This window comes from Xyrauchen texanus, chromosome 13 (assembly GCF_025860055.1).
Source record: "Xyrauchen texanus isolate HMW12.3.18 chromosome 13, RBS_HiC_50CHRs, whole genome shotgun sequence".
Taxonomy (NCBI): Eukaryota; Metazoa; Chordata; class Actinopteri; order Cypriniformes; family Catostomidae; genus Xyrauchen; species Xyrauchen texanus.
In genome coordinates this window covers 35153426-35166419 of record NC_068288.1, presented here as the reverse complement: position 1 = coordinate 35166419, position 12994 = coordinate 35153426, and the positions used below count along the sequence as shown (strand labels likewise).

General features: G+C 37.1%; 1 protein-coding gene across 2 annotated transcripts in view; it reads right to left on the bottom strand.

Moving 5' to 3' along the window:
- The window catches only part of LOC127653807 (E3 ubiquitin-protein ligase RAD18-like), a 79630-nt gene that overhangs the window by 38171 nt on the left and 28465 nt on the right, over positions 1–12994 (bottom strand). The gene's annotated exons all lie outside the window — the stretch shown is intronic.

Genomic DNA, 12994 nt, shown 5'->3' with positions numbered 1-12994 from the left:
ATTCTGTGAAGATGGGTATTTTCAAGAATGCCAAACAAAAACTACTATGATTTAATGATTTTTAGGAAAAGAAAACTGTAGCATCAAAATTCATATTTGAGGGATGTGAAATGTTTTAAATCAAAAAACGATATTATAAAAAGCTATAAGTGAACATCAGCATAGTGATGCATGTCTTATCAAGCACAACTACTAAAACGACAGCCATCCACAATGGACAAAAATAAATGCATCTGAATTTGTTGCATTTTGTACTGAAATATTAAATAAAACTCAATTTTAGCAGAGGTTTCTTGCCTTATATAGGAAGAATTCTGGACCACGAAAACTACAGTAACTCTGAAGACCTTAGCACAAAGCATGCCTTGAAATCGAGATAAATGTAGAGGCCAAAACTAACAGAAGCAGATAAAAGGCCATTCCAAAGGATTGCCTGTAAGATCACCTCTACTAAGGGCCTCAGAGATCAGTTAAAATAATGATCACTGAAGACCTCCAGGAAAAAAGATTCAGAGATACATTTGAAGTCAGAAGTTAACATACACTTAGGTTGAAGTCATTAAAACAAAATTTTTAACCACTCCACAGATTTCATATTGGCAAACTATAGTTTTGGTAAGTCATTTAGGACATCTACTTTGTGCATGACACAAGCAACAATTGTTTACAGACAGATTGTTTCACTTTTAATTCCAGTGGGTCAAAGGGTTAAATATACCAAGTTAACTGTGCCTTCAAGCAGCTTGGAAAATTTCAGAAATGTATGTCAAACCTTTAGAAAATTAGCTTCTGATAGGCTAACTGGAGTCAATTGGAGGTTTACCTGTGGATGTATTTTAAGGCCTACGTTCAAACTCTCTTTGCTTGACATCAAAGGAAAATCAAAAGAAATCAGCCAAGATCTCAGAAAAAAAAAAAAGTTGGACCTCCACAAGTCTGGTTCATCCTTGGGAGCAATTTCTAAATGCCTGAAAGTACCACGTTCACCTGTACAAACAATAGTACGCAAGTATAAACACCATGGGACCATGCAGCCATCAAACCACTTAGGAAGGAGAAACATTTTGTCTCCTAGAGATAGTGCAAATCAATCCCAGAACACCAGCAAAGAACCATGTGAAGATGCTGAAAGAAACAGGTAGACATGTATCTATATCCACAGTAAAAAGTGTCCTATATCGACATAATCTGAAAACCTGCTCAGCAAGGAAGAAAGCAGTGCTCCAAAACTGCCATAAAAAAGCCAGACTACAGTTTGTAAATGCACATGGGAGCGAAGAACTCTGGTCAAATGAAACATAAATGTAACTGTTTGGCCATAATAACCATCAATATGTTTTGAGGAAAACGGTTAAGGCTTGCAAGCCGAAGAACACCAAACGTGAAGCATGGGGGTGGCAGCATCATGTTGTGGGGGTCCTTTGCTGCAGGGGGGACTGGTGCACTTCACAAAATAGATGGCATCATGAAGAAGGAAAATTATGTGGATATATTGAAGCAACATCTCAAGACATCAGCTAGGAAGTTAAAGCTCAGTCACAAATGGGTCTTCCAAATGGACAATGACTGCAAGCATACCTCCAAATTTGTGGAAAATTGGCTAAAAGACAACAAAGCCATCACAAAGCCCTGACCTCAATCCAATAGAAAATTTGTGGTCAGAACTGAAAAAGCATGTGCGAACAAGGAGGCCTACAAACCTGACTCAGTTACACCAGTTCTGTCTGGAGGAATGGGTCAAAATTCCAGAAACTTATTGTGAGAAGCTTGTGGAAGGCTCCCCAAAATCTTAGAACCAAGTTAAACAATTTAAAGGCAATGCTACCAAATTCTATCAAAGTGTATATAAACTTCTGACCCACTGGGAATGTGAAGAAAAAAATAAAAGCTGAAATAAATAATTCTCTCTACTATTATTCTGATATTTCACATTTTTTAAATATTGATCCTAACTGACCTAAGACAAGGAATATTTTCTGATTAAATGTCAGGAATTGTGAAAAACTGAGTTTAAATGTATTTGGCTAAGGTAAACTTCTGACTTTAACTGTACGTAGATAACATAGCCCACTATCACAAGACAACTTTAAACCACAACAGACCCTGACATTCATCTGAGTCTGTTTGTAATACGGCATACCAAATCCAGTTTCTTTTAATCTGTAGATTATATATAATTTAATTGGCCTATGGGTTCAAAGGGGGTGGTCTCTGTCTGCATTTTTATACTTTGCACACATAACACAAAGTTACTATTTCTGGAATGTGACTAAAAGTGAATAGTAGCAAGACAATTTTTACATACATCACATCAGCTATTAAGCTATCTGTAACAATAACTACATTTTTACATTTGCTTTGCAGTTGCTTCAGTTGGGGTATTCTGGCAGTTGGTTAAGGTGTTGTGGATGGTTGCTAGGTTGTTCCTTACCATCAAGAGACCACCCCCTTTCTCTTTGATATTCTCTTTCAGGGTTTCTGCAGGTTTTATGAAGCTAAATTTAAAACTTTAAGACCTTTTTAAGACCAACTAAAGAAAATGTAAGGAATTAATGTGTGTGTGTGTGTGTGTGTGTGTGTGTGTGTGTGTGTGTGTGTGTGTGTGTGTGTGTGTGTGTGTCATAAAAATTGCATTTTGTTTTTATTTAGTACTGCCCCGAAGCAGCTATTTGACATAATCCGGTTTGGTTTACATTCCCTTGGTTTCTAATATGGTGTGTTGCTTTTTCAATTATCAATGACCATTTGTGTAATAATTGTTCATGAATCCCTGCTTTGTCCTAAGCAGTGAAGATGTCCACATTTCTTAAGAAAAAAAACAACTACAGTAAAATTATTTGGTTTCTCTGCATCTTCTGCACATTTGAGTCTTTGCAAAAGTGGATATATATGAGGTCCAGATTTTGACAATTGAGGGAATAATACACAACTATTACAAAAGGTTTAAACAATTATTGATGCTCAAGAAGGCAACATAAGAAGAACCAAGGGGTGCAAAAAGTGTGTTATGTAGTTTTGTTTTTAGTAAGGGCAGTACTACATAAAAAAATATAATCTCTTATAGGCTATTTGAATACATTCTGAAAGGGTGTGGAAACTTATAAAAACAAAAGGGTTATGCAAACTTCTGCACTTAACTGTATAGGCTATATAGTTTGTGAAAATGTATTTAATTTTAGATTTTTCACGATTTAACCACATGAGCTTTTTTTAAATTTACAAATTCCATGTAGCCTAGCCTATCCATATGATGTCATAATGCATGTGTAATTATGAAATTTCTTCACAAAAATCAGCAACATAGTAACCAAAAATTCAAAATACAACTCCCACATCTGAACATATAAGTTGCTTGTACTACGTAAAATGTGCAGTGTAGCTGTCTAAATATGACATTGTCTGATTTACCTCATGGGAAATTAACATTACAGAAAAATACTCGCTTACATATTCACAAGCTGCACGAAGAAATAGATGGCTCGTTGTTGAAAAAAATGTTTTATTGGTGCATTTCTACTTGACAAAGAGTGCGCGACAAGCGTATGATGTCATTGCCATGGTAACCAGATACATTTCAGCAGATTTGCAGAAACAAAAGAATGAACTTATTATCAAATAAATGTGCAACGCTTCAAAATTGCATCTCTTCTCTGCAAATTATACCAAAGACAATAGCGAGAAGGAAAATGAGTACATCAAATGCAAGTAGAAAAAAAAAAAAAAAATCAGTGATCCTACCAGCTTAAACCAGGACATAATTACAATGTTTAGAGAATTGTCGAGACACACCTTGTCACCCTACTTAAACACAAGGAGAAAATAATCCTGCAACGAGAAAACAATCCCTCATACAACAGTTAATGCAATGACCTTATGAATTCTGCTGCTCTGATTAAAAACATTAAGGCCTTATTTTGAATTTAAGAATTTAAGACCTTTTTAAGACCTGCAGAAACCCTATGTCTTGGGCCAATGGCTTAGGTAACAGCTTTAATGCAGCAAGGGTCTGAGGGTTTAGAAAACTTAAGGAAAGTAATAGCAGTTTATCAAGTTTAATACTTCGCATATTTAACACTTAGGCTTTGGGGTTTGTTCAAACAGTGATGCAATAAGTTGCCTGGAAAGAGAAATATTAGGGTATGTCCTCATACAAAAATAAAAATTGTATACTGTGCAGAAGCAGAGAAAATCTCATCAAAATTAATTTTCTTTGTTTATAGCCTAGCTAGCAGGCACATGAAAAAAAAGTAAAGCAGCACAAGTTAACACTTAAGAAAGTACATATACAAGATGAATGTTGTGTTGAAGTCATGAGTACGTTTGGTCACATGCAGCAAGTTTATCTAACGATGGCCTGTTGGTCTTAAGGACTGTAAATTTTATAGCCCTTAAATCCGCACACTGAGCAACATTATTCACATTGTGTTATCTTAACTCTACCACACTGTTATTACTCAGACAATTAAAAAAATGTGTGGCTTCCATTCTCTTATGGTTCGCATTAGCCATGGGCTTTGTAGTAAAGCAGGTTGACATATATTCTCATACAGTACACTGCAACTGTTGAAAGTGCAACAGTTTTCCATAGGAAAATGGACTAATTGCAATTTTTTTCAACCTGTGTGAAGGTGACATGATGGAGAAATGGCATGTTTTGTGTTGGGCCAATAGGTGATGCTTTAATACTATGGAAAGTCATCCATCCAGTCACAGCCGGAGACAAGGAGACAAACAATAATTATGTGACAATACCACTTTGTCCATACAATGTCAAATATGAAATGCAAAAATCCATTTCTGATGCTGGTACATTTACAGTTCTATTGTGAAGGCTTATGTGCTTGTATGTGGATTCTAATATTGGATTCCTTTATGGGGATTCTAAGATTGATTTTAAGGAAGTTATTTTACACTACAGCTTTTATTGTAGACCCAAGTCTGCTGACTTAAGAGTTTAGGTTGTTTGGTCAATGTGAAATACATTTTCTGAACTCTGGAGTTTATCAAGGAAGCAAATCTGAGACTTCAGTATGTTTCGAAATAGACATGATAGTAATCTGGCCTAATTTTCAGAAGAGCACTTTACTATTGAAGACGTATATTTTGCCTATTAAAGTATAAAATGCCGCTCTCATTTCGGCATATCTCCATGGAAATTGCCCTCTGCATTGCATTCTTCAAATATCTTAACACAATGTGAAAAGGAACCTGTGGGGGATAGGGGGTGCAATCAAACTCTGGTTCCGACAGAGTAATTATGGACTTTTTAGCCTTGATGTACTAAACAGCAGCACACCGATGACTGAATTACCTGTGACATAAGGTTGTGCATTAAATATAGCTTGTGAGCATCAGAATCATCACGGTGTAACATGCCTTGTCTAATATCCTTCTTAGTGGTTGACTGATATAACGCAGAAGCCGATAATCAATAAATTTTCCCGTTTGGTCGATTGTTTTCTTGAGGGCACAGAAAATCGCCTGCTTGCATGTGAAGGGACTGAGACATGTAAACGACCATTCACAGTTTGTTTTGTTGTTACAAACATCATATTAATACAATAATAAACCGGTGTGCAACACAGTCTAATTTAAACAGTCCGCATATAAGAGCCACAGCAGACGCGTTTGAGCTCATAATGTTAAAGTGCTCGCCCGTTTCATTCTCCTCTCTCCTCAACAGTTCCCTGAAAATTTTAACTGTCTTGTCTAATGATAAAAAGTTACAAATTAGTGATTTTAAATCACTACGAAATGGCCTAGTGATTGCAAACTGCTCTACAACAGCTGGAAACTCACAAACCCCCGCTAGTTTGGAGAAAATACAAAAGTGCAGCGTTTTTACTATGAAGGACGCAGCTTCTGAATTTATTCAATTAAATCATATTCTTTTGAAGTTTGATCATTATATTAGGCCACATCAAGAATCCTGTCTTTCTACGTTGATCCATTCATGGGATCAATGCAAGTATGTATCTATCTAAAGTGCCAGACAGGATGTAGATGTCAATAAGAATGGTTTTAACCCAAGCAATGCCACCAGCTGTATAAGAGTTCTGAATATCTTCACAGTTGCAGCTGGCTCTTATTGTGATTCAACATACATAGGAAATCCTGTTTTTCTCACAAGTGATCTTTCAAGACCCCATGACATCAAAATTGGTCAAATGTACTTTAATTAAAAAAATGTTACTTCCTCTTTCTCTGAAATGACTTTCCTTTTTTGCTGACGTCCCTTAGGCATGTGGGCTACTGGATAACATAATATAATACAACATAACTAGGGCTGCAGATTTAATGGTGTTAATTTAGTGATTAATCATAAAAATAAGGCATTCAAAATCATATTTACATTTAATCATAGAAAACATTCCCTGTCTTTGGTCTGTTAGGATCACTATATTATATATATATATATATATATATACACACATACACACACACTCACCTAAAGGATTATTAGGAACACCATACTAATACTGTGTTTGACCCCCTTTCGCCTTCAGAACTGCCTTAATTCTACGTGGCATTGATTCAACAAGGTGCTGAAAGCATTCTTTAGATATTGATAGGATAGCATCTTGCAGTTGATGGAGATTTGTGGGATGCACATCCAGGGCACGAAGCTCCCGTTCCACCACATCCCAAAGATGCTCTATTGGGTTGAGATCTGGTGACTGTGGGGGGCCATTTTAGTACAGTGAACTCATTGTCATGTTCAAGAAACCAATTTGAAATGATTCGAGCTTTGTGACATGGTGCATTATCCTGCTGGAAGTAGCCATCAGAGGATGGGTACATGGTGGCCATAAAGGTATGGACATGGTCAGAAACAATGCTCAGGTAGGCCGTGGCATTTAAACGATGCCCAATTGGCACTAAGGGGCCTAAAGTGTGCCAAGAAAACATCCCCCACACCATTACACCACCACCACCACCAGCCTGCACAGTGGTAACAAGGCATGATGGATCCATGTTCTCATTCTGTTTATGCCAAATTCTGACTCTACCATCCGAATGTCTCAACAGAAATCGAGACTCATCAGACCAGGCAACATTTTTCCAGTCTTCAACTGTCCAATTTTGGTGAGCTCTTGCAAATTGTAGCCTCTTTTTCCTATTTGTAGTGGAGATGAGTGGTACCCGGTGGGGTCTTCTGCTGTTGTAGCCCATCCGCCTCAAGGTTGTGCGTGTTGTGGCTTCACAAATGCTTTGCTGGATACCTCGGCTGTAACGAGTGGTTATTTCAGGCAAAGTTGCTCTTCTATCAGCTTGAATCAGTCAGCCCATTCTCCTCTGACCTCTAGCATCAACAAGGCATTTTCGCCCACAGGACTGCCGCATACTGGATGTTTTTCCCTTTTCACACCATTCTTTGTAAACCCTAGAAATGGTTGTGCATGAAAATCCCAGTAACTGAGCAGATTGTGAAATACTCAGACCGCCCGTCTGGCACCAACAACCATGCCATGCTCAAAATTGCTTAAATCACCTTTCTTTCCCATTCTGACATTCAGTTTGGAGTTCAGGAGATTGTCTTGACCAGGACCACACCCCTAAATGCATTGAAGCAACTGCCATGTGATTGGTTGATTAGATAATTGCATTAATGAGAAATTGAACAGGTGTTCCTAATAATCCTTTAGGTGAGTGTGAGTGTGTGTGTGTGTGTGTGTGTATGTGTGTATATATATATATATACACACACACATACATATACCAAGGCACTGCTGTGTAGTGTAAAGACAGCATTGAGGTGCAAGCATGAAAACACCAAATCACAACTGAGCATGCAAATAAATGCAAAGAAAAAGACCAATTAATATCATTTATATAAAATATCAAGGATGTCATTGCTGCCATTTTGAATGGGATTATATTCAAACATTCTAAGGGGGCATTCACACATGTTTTTGTGTGAGATTTTAGTGTTGCATTGCTGTTTTAATATTTTTTTACTGCTGTGCTGCTTTTGAGGTCTTTTCAGAATCTTGAGCAGGAGCGGCGCAATTTTTAAATGCCATGCCAATTTAGAAAGTGTTCTGTACTATTCTCTGCGTTTGCATTTAGCTTTTTTTAGTGCAAGGGCGCTTTTGGTATGAATGGCCCTTACAAGGTCAATGGGAGATATAATCAGCCATGTACCATGTCTTCACCCAAATGCATTCTGCTAAACCTATAATTATTTATCTTTTAGAGCTGTCGGGACGGATTTCGTGGGAAACTGCATACATGAAAATAAGCTCTGGCTACTGTAGCGCGAGTATGGTGTGGGAGTAGTGTGAAGCTGAAAGTTTGTCATCACAACGAATGAGAAAAACTTACCATGGATCATTCAAACCTCTGTGGAATTGCCGATTGTAAAAACAAAGAAACCCCAAACAGAGTCTACAAGCAAAAAGGGAAAGTGACAGAGTCTGTAATAAAACCTGAATCAACATCGGCTTGGCTTTTCAGAGATCTGAAAGGATTTAAAAATCGACCCAGAGATGGCTTTTATCTTACTCAACAGGCAAGGTATTTTATTGATATGGGTTTATGTATAGTTGTGTCATCACAACACATCACATCACATCACATCACATTTTCTTTCTCTCTCTCTCTCTGTCTGTGTCTGTGTGTGTGTGTTGAAATACAATAATTATACTGTAGGAGGCCTGGGTAGCTCCGAGAGTATTGACGCTGGCTACCACCCCTGGAGTCGCGAGTTAGAATCCAGAGCGTACTGAGTGACTCCAGCCAGGTCTCCTAAGCAACCAAATTGCCCTGTTGCTATGGAGGGTAGAGTCACATGGGGTAACCTCCCATGGTCACGATTAGGGGTTCTTGCACTCAATGGGGGATGTGGTAAATTGTGCGTGGTTCGTAGAGTAGCATGAGCCCCCACATGCTGTGGGTCTCCGCGGTGTCCTGCAAAGCGAGCCACGTGATAAAATGCACGGACTGACTGTCTCAGAAGCGGAAGCAACTGACACTTGACCTCCGCCACCTGGATTGAGGTGAGTAACCACACCACCACGAGGAGTGGGAATTCGGGCAATTTAAATTGGGAGGAAAAAAAGGTGATACAAAAAGGAAACTCTGCAGCAATATATGCTATATTCATGATATAAGATAACTCATGTAAGATTAAATGCAAAGGAAAATAATACAGCAATATGGAAAACATTATGAAGACAATCCAGATAAGATCAGATCAGATTTAAAGAGGATGCAAGGCAGTAATGCAGCAATATATTTTACATGTTAAGAGAACCATAGGAGAAAAAACTTTCAGTTTTTAAGGCATTTGATGCAAATGAAACACACGTCCTAAAACTGGTTCAGGATTTCTTTGCAAATCCGTTTGCAAGAGATTTGCTACGAATGTACGTTCCAGGTGTGAAGGGTTCATTAGGAATCCATTGTTTCAGTAAAAAATGTTACGTTCATTTACACCAAGTCTAAGGTTACTAAATGACATTAAAGAATATAATAATTGCAAATTCAAAACTCGCATCATTTGTCGTCACATCGGATGCCACGGTGTTTAAACTTTTAGGGAAATTAACAAGTGAATGGCTTACTTTTGTTACGTCTGCATTTTAAGCTGGGTTAAAATATATTAACATAAAAAAATGACATGCTTCACCTTTAAGATGAAGCTGGTGTAGTGAAAGATCTGTTCTTAGATGTTTGGGTGTGTTTCTCATTCACTCCCCCTTCTGTGTCATTTCCCCATTCATCGGACACTCCATGGGAACGGTGACTCATCAAGCCCTTTCGATATTTAATCAAGAGTCTATCTTGGCATGGTGCTATTTATAGAGACCCTCCATGCTGCACATCATTTCAACATCCTGTCTCCATCATCAGTCTAGCAGATAAGTTGCACAGTGCCTTTCATTTTTAATGCTAGCTCATTTTACATGACAAACAACAACCACTTTTTCTCACTTGGTGAAAATTACAGCAATTCACCTCAAATGGCTTTGTGTCTTCACTTGGCTTCTGGGAGGCGGATGTTAGAGTAAGTGGGATTTCATTACAGCAGAGACGCCTTTAGGTCTATGAGCTCTAACCTGTTCATTTTAAAAAGGGATGTGGTTTAAGCACTAAAAACCAATCCTGAGACTGGAACATTTCAGATGTCAAAATAAGGATTCATTAGGTCCGGTGAAGACATACATCAGGACAAACATCCAGAAAACATTTTGGGAACCCCATTTTACTTGAAGCTAGTCTACAGTTTACAAAGTACAAACAGACATTGGGTGGTGCAAAACATTGAATATTCATAATATATTCATGTTGATTTTGATAGTGATAAAAATAAAAGAATTTTACGACTTTAATACATTTTTATTTAGCCTTTAAGTTTTGTAATCATTCCTTGTCTCTCAAATTGCAAGCGTTAAGTGTTATAGGAGAGATGTTTTAAAAGCATCTCCGATTCACACTTTAGTAGTATAAGAAGCGTTAGAGTTGGAAAGTTTGATTCTTTTTAATGAATCATTTCAATCAGCTTTAATGAATCAATTCAAAATGGATATAATTGTTTTTGCTGTTTATTACTATGAAATGTAATAAGTATGAGAATTGTGAGGAATTTAATGATTTTTCTTTTTAGTATTCTTGAGGAAGAAATATTTGGAAATAATAAATGCAATTCTTCTTGGACCTTCTGCGCATCAGTCTGCTGCCAAATGAGATGAGATCCATATTTTAAAAAGAACAGATTCTCGCAAAAGATGTTTATACAAACTTATGATATTTTTATTAAGATATTTTATTAATTCGTTTATTTTGATCAAAATAAAACTCATAATGTATATCTTTAACTACACATTTAAATCAACAACCACCCAGTACTTTCTCTGATTTAAGTCTCACGAGCTTAAAGTACACATAACACAGTAGCTGTTACAGTAACTGTTCTTTGTTCATTTTGAGATGAACATGACAATATTATTGAATTGCAGGACTTACTACTTGTGGTGTAGTAAGTATTTGATTCACTAAAAGAACCGATTGAAAAGCATAATTCGTTCTGTAGGAAGCCTGTTGTATGTTTTGCTGTCTAGATTTAAAAGAACCGACTCATAAGAGGAGTAATTTGTTCAGGAATCAGACCGCAATAGTCGTGCTGTATGTTTCACTGTGTAGATTAGTATCGGTGTTGCAGTGGCACTGAATGGTAGCGCAGAAAACACTGTCAGAATATTTTAGCACTGCGTTGCTTCAGCATCAAATGGAAGAATGCATATTGTGAAAAACATACTACTAGATTTTTTTCCTAAATTTTAAATCTACTTAGCAAAAATGAAAAAGTCATCCTTTTAAGCTATTTCTTAACAAATACATAAATACAAAAATACAGATTGAATATCATCAAAAGACTGAAAACAGAGATATCATTTTTCATAATTTCAACCCTTTGAAGTAAAATCCTCTAGTAGTCCACCAAACAGTGGCAAATCTTGAAGCCCTTTGTCTGATTATTTTCGGTCTAAACATTCTGTGAAGGGTCACAAAGGCAGATTGGTACATTTAATGAGGTAGAATCGATCTTGGGAACCTGTTGCTCTTGTTGTATTGATCAGTCCCCACAACCCCTTGAAGGCTCCTTCCTCACTCTTGCACTCTCTCTCACACACACACACACACACACACACACACACACACACACACACACACACACAAACACACAAACACACAAACACAAACACAAACTTGTCTTGTCAGCTGATTAGGCCAAGCGCACACTACAAGAACGGTTGCTGCCCTGCATATATTTAAAGCTGCATTATGTACAATTTTTGGGTTAAACATGAACAAATTGCCATTATTGATTATGTATTTAAACAATCAGTGTTTAAAACAATGTCATTACCTTACGCCAATTCTCTACAGTAAACCTATAAAAATTATTTGTATTTTGAGCAATCAGTCATCTTTGGCATAATATCACAGGCTAATGTATTTCCACTTTGCGGCATGTTCGTAAAACACAGGAAAGTAGTACTGGCTGTCTCATGTACCAGCTGAGGACGCTGTTCAGTCCAGTCAGTCACGGTCTCACAGTTCAGGATCGCATTGCAGCAGGCTGAATGGATGTTTATCTGTTATCCATTTGTTGAAGTTGTCTACCAGATATAATGCTTGGATCCAGCATGTTGTCTGGTAGGGTTGTAATGCTTTTATGAATTAAACATTATCCGTGTTTTTACTGATCACGATGTATACACGTTGTGCCGTGAATTTAGTGTGCATTATACTAAATGTACAATTCTGAAATGTATTTGTAATTGTTATATTGAATATTTAAGCATATTATTTTCATGTTTAAATTATATTTTATCCCCATCATTATTGCTCGTTTTATATTTAAGTTTACACTCACTAAATTAACTGTGCCTTTAAGCAACTTCCAGGAAATGGATTCAAGCCTTTAGGGAATAAGCCAATTAGCTTCTGATAGGCTAATTGGCATAAATTGGAGGTGTATCTGTGGATGTATTTTAAGGCCTACCTTCAAACTCTGAGGTGACTCCTTGCTTGACATAATGGGAAAATCAAAAGAAATCAGCCAAGACCTCAGAAAAACAACTGTGCACCTCCATGAGTCTGCACTGTAAAATATTTTCTTGTCAAAAAACAAAGAACTGGCAGCAGGGTTGCCAGCTGTAAAATGAGTGGTGTCTTGCTTTTGCTGAAATGAATAGCTAGATACTATTTTTACAGCTACAGTATGCAAGTGTAATTTAGCAGCATATAGATATCAAATTACATACTATATACTGTTGTTGAAATTAACAGCTATGTTCCCAGCATGCACCGAGGCATGAAGATATTACTTCGATTTTTTATTTTAAAATGGTTTATTGGTCCAAGTTATTTGTTCAGCTTTTACTTTTTTACATAAAAGAATGTTTGTTAATTGTCACCATTGTAGCGTTTTGTATGCCGAGAGTTGATATCTCTGTGTGTGTCTTGATAACAACTAGAGTTATGT